Source organism: Bufo bufo, chromosome 5 (genome assembly GCF_905171765.1).
Source record: "Bufo bufo chromosome 5, aBufBuf1.1, whole genome shotgun sequence".
In the NCBI taxonomy this organism is placed as follows: Eukaryota; Metazoa; Chordata; class Amphibia; order Anura; family Bufonidae; genus Bufo; species Bufo bufo.
The window spans coordinates 489,044,264-489,056,571 of record NC_053393.1 but is presented as its reverse complement, the minus strand read 5'-3'; the positions used below and the strand labels follow the sequence as shown (position 1 = coordinate 489,056,571).

General features: G+C 42.9%; 1 protein-coding gene across 1 annotated transcript in view; it reads left to right on the top strand.

Moving 5' to 3' along the window:
• Nucleotides 1–12,308, top strand: part of ADARB2 (adenosine deaminase RNA specific B2 (inactive)) — a 761,328-nt gene that overhangs the window by 176,303 nt on the left and 572,717 nt on the right. Inside the window, exon 2 of the mRNA XM_040434228.1 lies at nt 7,034–7,069. The gene's annotated coding sequence lies outside the window, so the exon portion shown is untranslated. The remainder of the gene's footprint in view (nt 1–7,033; nt 7,070–12,308) is intronic.

The following is a 12,308-nucleotide window of genomic DNA, read 5'->3' as shown; positions in this document are numbered from 1 at the left end:
TGTGACAAACAGGTTCTTAATTGAATCTGTTCCCTTTTCATCTTCTGGGCTAGGGGTGCAGACGAGAAGCACTTATTTAATTGCATGGTCCATATTTCACTACTCAGTAGCTTGACAGGTACCGAGAATCAGTACATCTCTCAATGGCATTTTTGGCAAGCCCTCCTGGGAAAGTCACAAGGACATCTGTCACTGATACTAGGACTCACACACCGTCAGGGTCACACAAGACAATAAATACACAAAGGGTTCACAGGGTTCATTAAAACCAGGAATGACCCTTAGCAGGGTAGCAGATCTGAATAGAACTACTTCCCCAATCTGGATAGTCACATAAATTGCCGATCATTTTACAGATTTTTGCCGAAGGGCAAATTATTAGTTTTGCATATTTTGTCCTACTGCAGTTCTCCCATTTATTAGGAGATAATCTATATTATAATGAGCCTACGCAGACATTAGCAGCTGCGCCGCACTTCTACAAAGCGTCTATTGTAACAGGAGGGCCAAGATTATCCTCGGGGATGCTGCATGGCTCAGAGGCTATTGTAAAGCTGCCATCCAGGAGAATGATGGCGTTTGCCCTTCATAAACTCTGCAGAGCGCTGTGAATGTCACCCCTTCTCACACCGAACCTTAATCTGTCTAGTGGGGAATTTTATTCTAAAAAGTGTCTGTCTGGACAAAAAAAATAAAAAATCATCAACTTCACTCTGCTTGTTGCAAGTTCTTTGCACTTTGCAAAGTGCAATGTTAAAGGGTCAGAATCATTTTTATACTGCACATTTAAAGAGAAGAGTATGTTTTTAATGGGAGACACACACACACATATACAGTATATATACAGTATATATATATATATATATATATAGAACTTTGAAGGTATATTCTAATGAGGATGGCAAGTGCCCAGGACCCCCAGCACTGCTGGCTGATAACTTTTACCCTGTAATGCACCCAGCACACCTCCTCCCCCTTCCTGCACAATGACCTCTGTAGAGGTCACAGAGCATGCTCACTCTTTCACATACATCAATGAATATCCTCAGTCTACAATTTTCTATGGTTCATGTGGCTGCTGCAAAGCATATCTTTAAATGCAGATAAAGGGATTCTCACTTCAGCACATGGCATTCATCATGTAGAGAAAGTTAATACAAGGCACTTACTAATGTGTTGTGATTGTCCATATTGTCTCCTTTACTGGCTTGATAGATTTTCCATTACACTGCTCATTTCCAGGGGTTATGACCACCCTGTAATCCAGCAGTGGTGGCCGTGCTTGCGCACAACAGGAAAAGTCTCCGGCCAGAACATAGGGAGTGTGCACAGGCCGGCACTTTTTCCTACAGTGTGCAGCTCAGACACTGTTGCTGGATTGCAAGGTGGTCGTAACCCCTGGAGGTGACCGCCCTCATAATCCTGTAAATAAACCTGAAATCAGAAAACAACTATGAATCGAAGAAAATAATATATTCTGTATCACAATATATCTTCAATTAGTAAAAAATAAGTTAAAAAAATCTAAAATAAGTGCCACATTTCCTTTAGGCTACATGTAAAGGAACGTTGTTTGTTTCCGTGTCCGTTTTTTTGGCGGATAGGATGCGGACCCATTCATTTCAATGGGTCCGCAAAAAATGCCGACAGCACACCGTGTCCGTTCTGTAGCCCTTCAAAAAAAATAGAACATGTCCTATTCGTTTTAGGCATTGTTAGAATAGATCCGCAAAAACAAAAAAATAGATGTTATCCGATTGCTTTTGCGGATCTGCAATTTGCGGACCGCAAAACACATAGCCTTAGCCTTAGGCTACTTTCACACTGGCGTTTCAGGGTCCGCCTGTGAGATCCGTTTCAAGGCTCTCACTAGCGGCCCCAAACGGATCAGTTTAGCCCCAATGCATTCTGAATGAATGCGGATCCATTCAGAATGCATCAGTTTGGCTCCGTACCGCCTCCATTCCGCTCTGGAGGCGGACACCAGTCCGCATGGCGGTGCGGAGCTGAACGGATCCGTCCTGACTTACAATGTAAGTCAATGGGGACAGATCTGTTTACATTGACACAATATTGGTGCAATTGTAAACAGATCCGTCCCCCATTGACTTTCAATGTAAAGTCAGGAGTCCCTATTAATATACCATCAGATCAGAGTTTTCTCCAATCCGATGGTATATTCTAACTTGAAGCGTCCCCATCACCATGGGAACGCCTCTATGTTAGAATATACCATCGGATTTGAGTTAGATCGGGAAAACTCCTATCCGACACTATATTCTAACTCAGAGGCGTTCCCATAGTGATGGGGACGCTTCAAGTTAGAATATACTGAGTACATATACTGTGTACATAACTGCCCACTGCTGCCTGGCAGCACCCGATCTCTTACAGGGGGCTGTGATCCGCACAATAATCCCCTCAGGTGCCGCACCTAAGGGGTTAATTGTGCGGATCTCAGCCCCCTGATCTGGTGCTGCCAGGCAGCAGGGGCCAGACCCCCCTCCCTCCCCAATATTAAAAGCATTGGTGGCCAGTGCGGCCCCCCTCCCTCCCTCCCCAGTATTAAAAGCATTGGTGGCCAGTGCGCCCCCTCCCTCCCTCCCCAGTATTTTTTATTTTTATTTTTTAAAATATTTATTTATTTTCCTTTTTTTTAAATACACGATGAAATGAATAAACATTACAATAGCAAACACATCTGATACAGGATACCCCTTATGGGCAATGATCAACTACCATATAAAAAAGGTCAGTATCCTGCATAAATTATATATATCCCTATAAATTCTAAATTAATAAATAGAAACATAACTATGACCACCCCCCTCCACCCCTATTGGCTGTCGTCACTGCAGCTCTATCAACCACAGCTATAAATACGGTTTAGATTGTGTCTAAGCGGTCTCGCGTGCCGCCCTCCGTTCCCTTTCCATATCTTCATAAATCTTAATTTGTCGCATATACTGAATCCATTCATTTAGAGAGGGCGGGGAGACAGATCCCCAATGTTTAATTAAGATAACTTTAGCCACCATCAGACCCCTCATCCAGATCTGTCTGATCCGGACAGGAAGTACAATATCTTGGGCAAAATATCCCAACATCACCGTCAAAGCTCCATTGTTATAAGAAGAAGAGGACTCTTTGTAGGGCTGAAAAGACCTGTTCCCAGTACCGTTTCAATTTGCTACAATCCCAAAGTAGGTGGCCGAAGTCCGCATTCAGACATCCACATTTCGGACAGCAGCAATCTCGGCCTTTATTTTGAGGGAATTTTCCTTGGACTTTTGGAGTATAGTACAATCGATGTAAGATCTTAAATTGAATTAGTCTATGAGCATTAGAGATTGTGGCCTTTTGTAACATTCCTATAAATACTAGTCCATTGCAATGGAGAACAATGCAACTCTTGCTCCCATTTACTTGGACTCTTAAATACAGTTACAGTTGTCAATGACGTTCGGAGTTTACAATACAGTGTGGCTATCTTAACCCTCTCATCTACCTGAGCAAAACAGTAATCAAAAAATAAATTCTCCCGTGACAAAAAATAACCTTTGTTGCTGGAGGCCTCATATGCGTGTTTTAGATGTGAATACATAAACAAATCTAGTAATGTACTATCAGTGAAGTTAAATTCCAGAAAGGACTTAAAATGTCCTGAAATAAAAAGGTGACTCACGTTAAATACCCCCTTCTGGAGCCAGTAAGTATAATCTGTGATTTTAAAGAATTCCACCAGATTCCTATTCTCCCACAGAGGCGTGAAAGCAAAAGTGTGGGAAACTTTAAGTATAATCTTAAGCTTGTTCCAGACCCTCTGTAGGGTCCATGGTATCAATAGGGACTTCCTCAAACCCAAATAACCAGATTCCAAGCAAGTAAAAATATTTTCTAATGGTTTATCCATAACCTGTGTCAAATATTGTGCTAGTAAACTCTTTGTGCACATAAAAAATATCCTTGAAAAAAAGGAAATGATAACCCACCCTCCGACTCTGACAACCATAGATATCTTTGTTTTATTCGCACCCCCTTCCTTCCCCATATTAGATCATTAATAAGAGTCTCCAATCTATGGAAAAAGATATTGTCGATCCAAACAGGGGAAGCACACATCGGGTGCATCACAATAGGCAAAATGATCATTTTAACTAATGCTATTCGATCAGCCTGTGCCAATATCAGTTTCTGCCAGGCACTAATTTTAGACTTAACTTTAATCAAAACCGGGGCCAAATTAAGCTCATAAAACCTATCTATAGGGACACCAATCCTAACCCCCAGATAGTCCAAGGTTTCATTGGGAGAGAGAACCCGAACTTCAATAACCTCATCTACGGCCTTACGGTTTAGCGAGATGAGAGATGACTTCGTCCAGTTAATCAGATAACCCGAAAATTTGCCGAATTCCTCTATTACTTCCATCACATAAGGGAGGATTTTCCATCCCTGATCCAAAAACATAATAACGTCATCGGCGTAAAGGCTTATTTTGTCGCTCACTTCCGCCACCCCAAAGCTGTCTATGCGGTTATCCAAGCGAATCTTACAGGCTAGCGGTTCAATAAATAAAGCAAAAAGGAGGGGGAAAAGGGGACACCCCTGTCTCATCCCTCGACGCATCATCACAGGAGAAGAATTAATACCATTAATATTAATACGAGCTGTCGGCTGTTCATATAACATTTGTTACTTACATGCACAGACCTGTCACTTACCAGTAGGAGGAGCGCCGGCCGGCCACAGACAGCGCATGTAAGTATAAGCTAAGTAACCATGGCAGCCAGGACTGCAGTAGCGTCCTGGCTGCCATGGTAACCGATCGGAGCCCCAGCGATTAAACTGGGACTCCGATCAGAAATGCCGCTCTGCTGCCACCAATGATGGGGGGGGGTTTGTTAGCCCGTGGACACTGCCACCAATGTTTTTAATACTGGGGAGGGAGGGGGGATTGCACACTGGCCCCCAATGCTTTTAATACTGGGGAGGGAGGGGGGGGGGCCGCACTAGCCACCAATGCTTTTAATACTGGGGAAGGAGGGGGGGTCTGGCAGCACCTGAAGGGTTAATTGTGCGGATCACAGCCCCCTGTAAGAGATCGGGTGCTGCCAGGCAGCAGGGGGCAGTTATGTACACAGTTCTTAGTATATTCTAACTTGAAGCGTCCCCATCACCATGGGAACGCCTCTGTGTTAGAATATACTGTCGGATCTGAGTTTTCACAATCGTGAAAACTCAGATCTGAAAAAGCTGTTATGCAGACGGATCCGCACTGAACGGATACCATCGTTTGCATTTATACGTGCGGATCCGTCTGTGCAGATACCAGACGGATCTGCACCTAGCACAGGTGTGAAAGTAGCCTTAAAGGGACATTACTATGAAAAATCTTTTAGCACACATTATACTAATTAATGCAGTGCTCTTCTGTGTGCATTTTTTATCTAGGCCTGTGAAGAGAAAATAAACTCTGTCATACTGTTATCCATTTCTATACCTACTATTATTTCAAGGATTGCCCTTTCGATAACATCTTTCCCTTACAGCAGAAGTAAAATGACAGTGGGTTAACTATCTATATAGGTGTTTTACCTCTCTGCTGTCTGCTACAGAAGGATAGTATTTTGTTTTTAATTTGCAATGGTATAGTACTGCTAAAGAACAGACTACTGGAGTACACCATATCCGGCATAGCTGGACACTGCTGCACACCGCCAGAACCCTATTGACTATAATTGGATCCGGTGGACTTGTGGTATAAATACAGGTTTTCTGCCAGACAAATACCACTGCATGCTGGATTTCTGCTCCAACAGACCACCATAGTACACATTGGTGATGTGAGCATAGCCTGACCAAATTAAGTCTCTGACGCTGAGGATAGTCCCTAATAAAATACAGTCCTTCTTTCCACTACACACTATATAAAAAAAAGAAACAAAAGGCGCTTCATAGTGTAAACCTTTTCAGATATTATATACACAGTAGAGGGTTGGTGATAGATAAGCAAAGTATTGGAAAATTCGATTTGGCTGCTTCGCCAAATTTCGTAAAAAAAATCGCTTTGTGTCGACTTACTTTGTTACAAAGCTCATTTCTTTGTAAGTTGTTAAGTGCAATACCTGGGAACAGCGATCGCGCCGCTCACTGTAATTGTACCCCTCAGATACCATGTTCATGACTGATTGTGACATCTGATAGTAATAACAGAGTGTATAATAAAAATAAAAAAACACTTACCTCATCCATTTGCTTGCTAGCGACAAGCCGGCCGCCACCATCTTCATTGAAGATCTGCCGCAAAGTCTTCGCGTTGGCTGGTGTGGTGACTCCATATGTCACCGCGCGCAGGATTTTGTGCGAGATAGGTAACGGCAGCCAGCCTGTCGCAAGCAAATGGATGAGGTAAGTATGATTTATTTTTAGTTTTTTATACTATTTCAGGTAAAATTGATTTGCTGCCACGAAGCACGAAGATATTCGGCTTCGCAGAGAATCAAATTTATCCTGAAATTCAGATTGGACTTCAATTCGCTCAACACTAGTGATGATACATTGACCAAGCAGAGTTGTGCAGAATCCTGGTACACCTCAGCACTTTGTGGAGGTGACTATTTCTTGCGTATTAGGACTGCAGCTCCTTTTCAATTGAAAACCAGAGGTTCTGTGGATAAGGAGTGTAAAGAATATTCACTGGGATGCACAAAAAAAAAAAAAAAAAAATAACAGACTTGCATAAATAAATAAATAAAACCTTTTTATGTGGATGGATGTGTGGACAGTGCCCTAGAGTTCCTGATGAATCTACTCTACATACCTTTCCCACTACTCAAACAGGGGCAATAGTATGCCATGGTGAAATATTTAGAGACATTTTTATTGACCGGGGCAAAGCTTTCAGTCATCTACTTAAAAATGTATTTGCTGACAGTCCACTGCATCCTATGTATCCTCGATATAAGACCTAGCATAGTAGTAAGATTTCCTATATAAAGATTATTAACAACGGTCTCTGTTTCATTTACAGGATACAGAAATGAAAATGGGAGTTGTACGCAAAAGGGTACGTTCTGTGATAAAAAGAAAGTTTTTAACACTTTTAGTCCAGCTTTCCATTTGGGACTGTTCATTACTTATCATTACATAATTGCATATACTGTACCCCACACCTTCATTTCCTCCAAAGTACTTGAACAATATGTTTGTCACTTGCTCACTATATGCCCGGAAATTCAGGATCCTTATATTTTAGAACAAATTATTAGATTAAAAAAAGAAAAAAAAAGCTAGTATGGATGACTGTATGGATGGATACAGTATTTTGAGGGCCTCATTCTCTAATGCTACGAGGTAAGAGCATTTTTATGATAGTATGCAGAATATATTTTTTCAGCTTATATCGACATGTTCGATTACAATAAGCCTGCAAAAGATACTAACTATACATAACTATATGGGCGATTACAAATATTTCAACCAGTTTGCTTGATTCACGATTTGCACATTTACAGATATGCCAGCCCATTGAATACATTGTGCAAATTCATTTGCCCATTATTTACTTTCATATACCTCCTTGTTCTCCAGTCACTGGTAAAACCTGTCCAGCTTTGGAAACTTGAATGGGCTCATTAACAGTCACAATATTGTGATTACTTAGAGACTGGTTCTAGTGTTGATCAAGCACCAAAGTGCTTGGGTAGAACACTTTGGGATGCTCAGGTGCTCCACAGAGCACCCAAGCATTAAACCAGGCACCCCCTGCTCTGAAGAGGGGAGAGTGCTGGGTTCCACTGAGGTCTATGCAGAAGATCACTGTACAGTGAGGGAATCCCCCAGTGTGAGTCCATGGCTTAGGAGTCCCTGCTCTGACTCTATATATAGCTATGTCCATATATGGAGTCAGTGCTTGGGGACACTCAGTGTATTTAAATCAAATTTAGTCTCTATTTCTGAAAAGTTTCTTCTGAGATTTGTACTCAAAACCTTCTACATTAGAGGCAAGAACCTTAACCACTACGAGGAAGAGGAGGATACAGCTACATGCTAACCTACAGTGAAATAGGAAATGATACTTCTGCTGTATTGGAATACTTACTACATGACAAACTACTATGAGGTTTATCATTCAGCTTTATAGCTGAGTGGTTAAAATCCTTGCCTCTAATGTAGAAGGTTGTGAGTTCAAATCCCAGCAGAAACGTTTCAGAAATAGAGGCTAAATTGGATTCAAATACACTGACTCGAGCATCGCACACGAGGTATTCGGCTGAGCATCGAGCTGAACATCTAAAAAATTAGGGCTGAGGGCCTGCTTCTGAGCTGGCCTTCTAAAACATTAGGAGCGAGGGCAGCCTAATAAGCATGTTGATATGATGGAAGAGGAAGAGGAGGATGAGAAAAAGAAGATTAAACTATATGCCCTTTTTTGTGGTGGAAGGGGTGCATGGGAATACAGTGTATTCAATACACCATAAAAAGCCACATTTAAAGTGCCTTTATGTTCAGCCGCTTTCCTCTGGTGGACTAGAGAATTCAGGGGCAATCCAGGCCTTGTTCATTTTGATAAAAGTCAACCTGTCACCATTTTCAGTTGACAGGCGGATGTGCTTATCAGTTATTTTGCCCCCAGCAGCACTAAATACCCGCTCTGGCAAAACGCTGGCAGCAAGTTGCGGCCATTACTAGACACAACAATGCCTGGTTGTAGGTTGAGTGGCGAGAGCCACAGCTCAGTCTGGTCCCTTATACCCTGCCACCGCTCTGTGGCAGTGTGCTGTTTGTCACCTAAGCAAATTAGTGTCAGCACCGCCTGTTGCTGCTTCCCCATTTTAGTGCTACACTACTTCCAGCTACTGACTGGTGCTGCAAGATGAGAATTCAGAGGTGGAAGAGGAGGTGGAGGAGGAGAAGGGGGGGTTGCAGACACTAATGTAGGTGGTGTCGGAAATCCTGATTGAAGTAGGGCCCACAATCTTTGGCGTCAGTAGCACCTGTGCTATCCCAGGTTACGACTCGCTCCAGGCCTGCACAACGTTCACCCAGTGTGCCTTCAGGGAAATGTAGCGTCCCTGGCCACAAGCACTTGTCCATGTGTCAGTCATTAAGTGGACCTTCCCAATAACTGAGTTGGTCAGGGCACGGGTGATGTTACGGGACACATGCTGGTGTAAGGGGGGGGAGGCACACTGGGAAAAATAGTGGCGGCTGGGGACTAAGTAATGAGGGACTGCCACTTCCATCAGGCTGCGGAAAGCCTCAGTGTCCACAAGCCTAAATGGCAACATTTCCAGGGCCAGCAATTTGGAAAGGTGCGCATTTGCTGCAATGGCCTGTGGGTGGGTGGCTGTGTATTTGCGCTTTCATTCAAAGGCCTGGGGTATGTACATCTGTACGCTGCGCTGGGACACAGACGTGGAAGTGTGCTTGCGAAGGTCCAGGTGCAGGGTGGGAGGAATCCGGGCCTGCGTCTTGGACAGGGGATTTTAAACAAGAGAGTTGAACGGCACTCCCCTTGGAGATAGGCGGTGCTCAGTGGTAAAGGACACTAACAGTAATGGTAGAAACCACGGCACTCTAAAGAAATGTTTTGTAATGGTTTCTTATTTATTTCATAATTTTTATTTCATTGTTTTAATCTATCCGCATAATTTCTTACTGGCCAATGTTTCGGTCTCACACGGACCTTGTTCACAGCCTTAGTATCTTGGACATCATAAATGGCGGATGCACCATTCATGATGTCCAAGATACTAAGGCCGTGAACAAGGTCCGTGTAGGACTGAAACGTTGGCCAGTAATTAATTATGTGAATGGATTAAAACAATTAAATGAATAATAAATCTTGGACAGGGGATTGGCCAGCATGTAACACAAGGAAAGAGGAGGCAGTGATGTGACCCGCAGACACTGATTGTGGACCCAGGCGTTTAGCCCACCTATTAGGGTGCTTTGATGCCATGTGGCGGATCATGCTGGTGGTGGTGAGGTTGCTAGTGTTCATGCCTCTGCTTATTTTGGTACGGCACAGGTTGCAAATGACAATTCTTATATTGTCCGCACTTTCCTCAAAAAAGCGCCAGACTGCGGAACACCTAACACTTGGCAAGAGAGATTGTCGCAAGGTGGTGCTCCGGGGAACAGTTGCGGGCCTGTGTGGTGTGGCCCGCCTTCTCCCTTTTGCCACCCCACTGCCTCTTCCAGCCTGTTGCGGTGCTGCGGATATATCCCCTCTGTACTGCTGTCCTCGCTCAGCTTGCCACCTTCCCAGGTTGGGTCAGTGATTTCATCGTCCACCACCTCCTCTTCCACTTCCTCACTCTGGTCATACTCCTGACTTGCTGACCTAACAAGAACCTCACTTATTGACAATTCTGTCTCATCCTCATCATGAACCTTTTGAGACACTAATTGCGGTTGACTTATTGGCAACTGTCTCATCATCATCCTCCACCTCGTAAAAAACTAATTGCCATTCCCCACCGTCATCTTTTTCTGACTGTGGATGCTTAAGAGTTTGGGAATCAGTGCACAAGATCTCCTCATGTCCCTCTTCAAGCTGACTTGGCGAAAGGGCCAAATCAAGGAATGGCGAAGAAAAAAGCTCCTTGGAATATCCGAGTGTGGGATTACTTGTTTGCCAACAGTGATGGCCAGTTCGCAGTGTTCGCCGACGAGAGTTGTGATTAAAACCACCTGTGCCGAATGGGAGGAGTGCTGATACCAGTAATAAAGAAGAAAAAGTCAAATAACAATTATCATGGGGAGAAAAACAGAACTGGATCGCACATCCACAGTGCTATGCTTTGATCTGAACTCGCTTCTCAGCGCCATTTTAACCACCTCAGCTCCCCTAGCTTAAACACCCTTAATGACCAGGCCACTTTTTACACTTCTGCACTACACTACTTTCACCGTTTATTGCTCGGTCATGCAACTTACCACCCAAATGAATTTTACCTACTTTTCTTCTCACTAATAGAGCTTTCATTTGGTGGTATTTCATTGCTGCTGACATTTTTACTTTTTTTGTTATTAATCGAAATTTAACGATTTTTTTGCAAAAAAATGACATTTTTTCTGAGCACCTGTCATGTTTCCTGAGGTTCTACAATGCCCAGACAGTAGAAAAACCCCACAAATGACACCATTTCAGAAAGTAGACACCCTAAGGTATTCGCTGATGGGCATAGTGAGTTCATAGAACTTTTTATTTTTTGTCACAAGTTAGCGGAAAATTATGATTTTTTTTTTCCCTTACAAAGTCTCATATTCCACTAATTTGTGACAAAAAATAAAAACTTCCATGAACTCACTATGCCCATCACAAAATACCTTGGGGTGTCTTCTTTCCAAAATGGGGTCATTTGTGTGGTAGTTATACTGCCCTGGCATTTTAGGGGCCCTAATGTGTGGGAAGTAGTTTGAAATCAAAATATCTTTATACAAAGTTGGCATTTGAAATATCTTTATACAAAGTTGGCATTTGACCGAGATATTTATCTCACCCAGCATGGGTATATGTAAAATGACACCCCAAAACACATTGCCCAACTTCTCCTGAGTATGGCGATACCAGATGTGTGACACTTTTTTGCAGCCTAGGTGGGCAAAGGGGCCCACATTCCAAAGAGCACCTTTAGGATTTCACAGGGCATTTTTTACACATTTTGATTTCAAACTACTTCCCACAAGTGGAATATGAGACTTTGTAAGAAAAAAAATAAAATTATAATTTTCCGCTAACTTGTGACAAAAAATAAAAAATTCTAGGAACTCGCCATGCCCCTCACGGAATACCTTGGGGTGTCTTCTTTCCAAAATGGGGTCATTTGTGGGGTGTTTGTACTGCCCTGGCATTTGAGGGTCTCCGCAATCATTACATGTATGGCCAGCATTAGGAGTTTCTGCTATTCTCCTTATATTGAGCATACGAGATTTTTTTTTTTTCGTTCAGCCTCTGGGCTGAAAGAAAAAATGAACGGCACAGATTTCTTCATTCGCATCGATCAATGTGGATGAAAAAATCTCTGCCAAAAAAAAAAAAAGAGGGGAAAGGCGTCATCCAGGACATAGGAGCTCCGCCCAACATCCAAACCCACTTAGCCCGTATGCCCTGGCAAACCCGCTTTCTCTATTCACATCAATCGATGTGGATGAATAAATCATTGCCGGGATTTTTTTGTATTTTTTATATACAAAGTGTTTGCCAAAGCATATGAACTCAGCTCAAAAGCCTCGGCAAACGTATCTTTTACTGCAGAGGAGAAATCTCATCTTGCAGCGCCGCATACACCGACTTT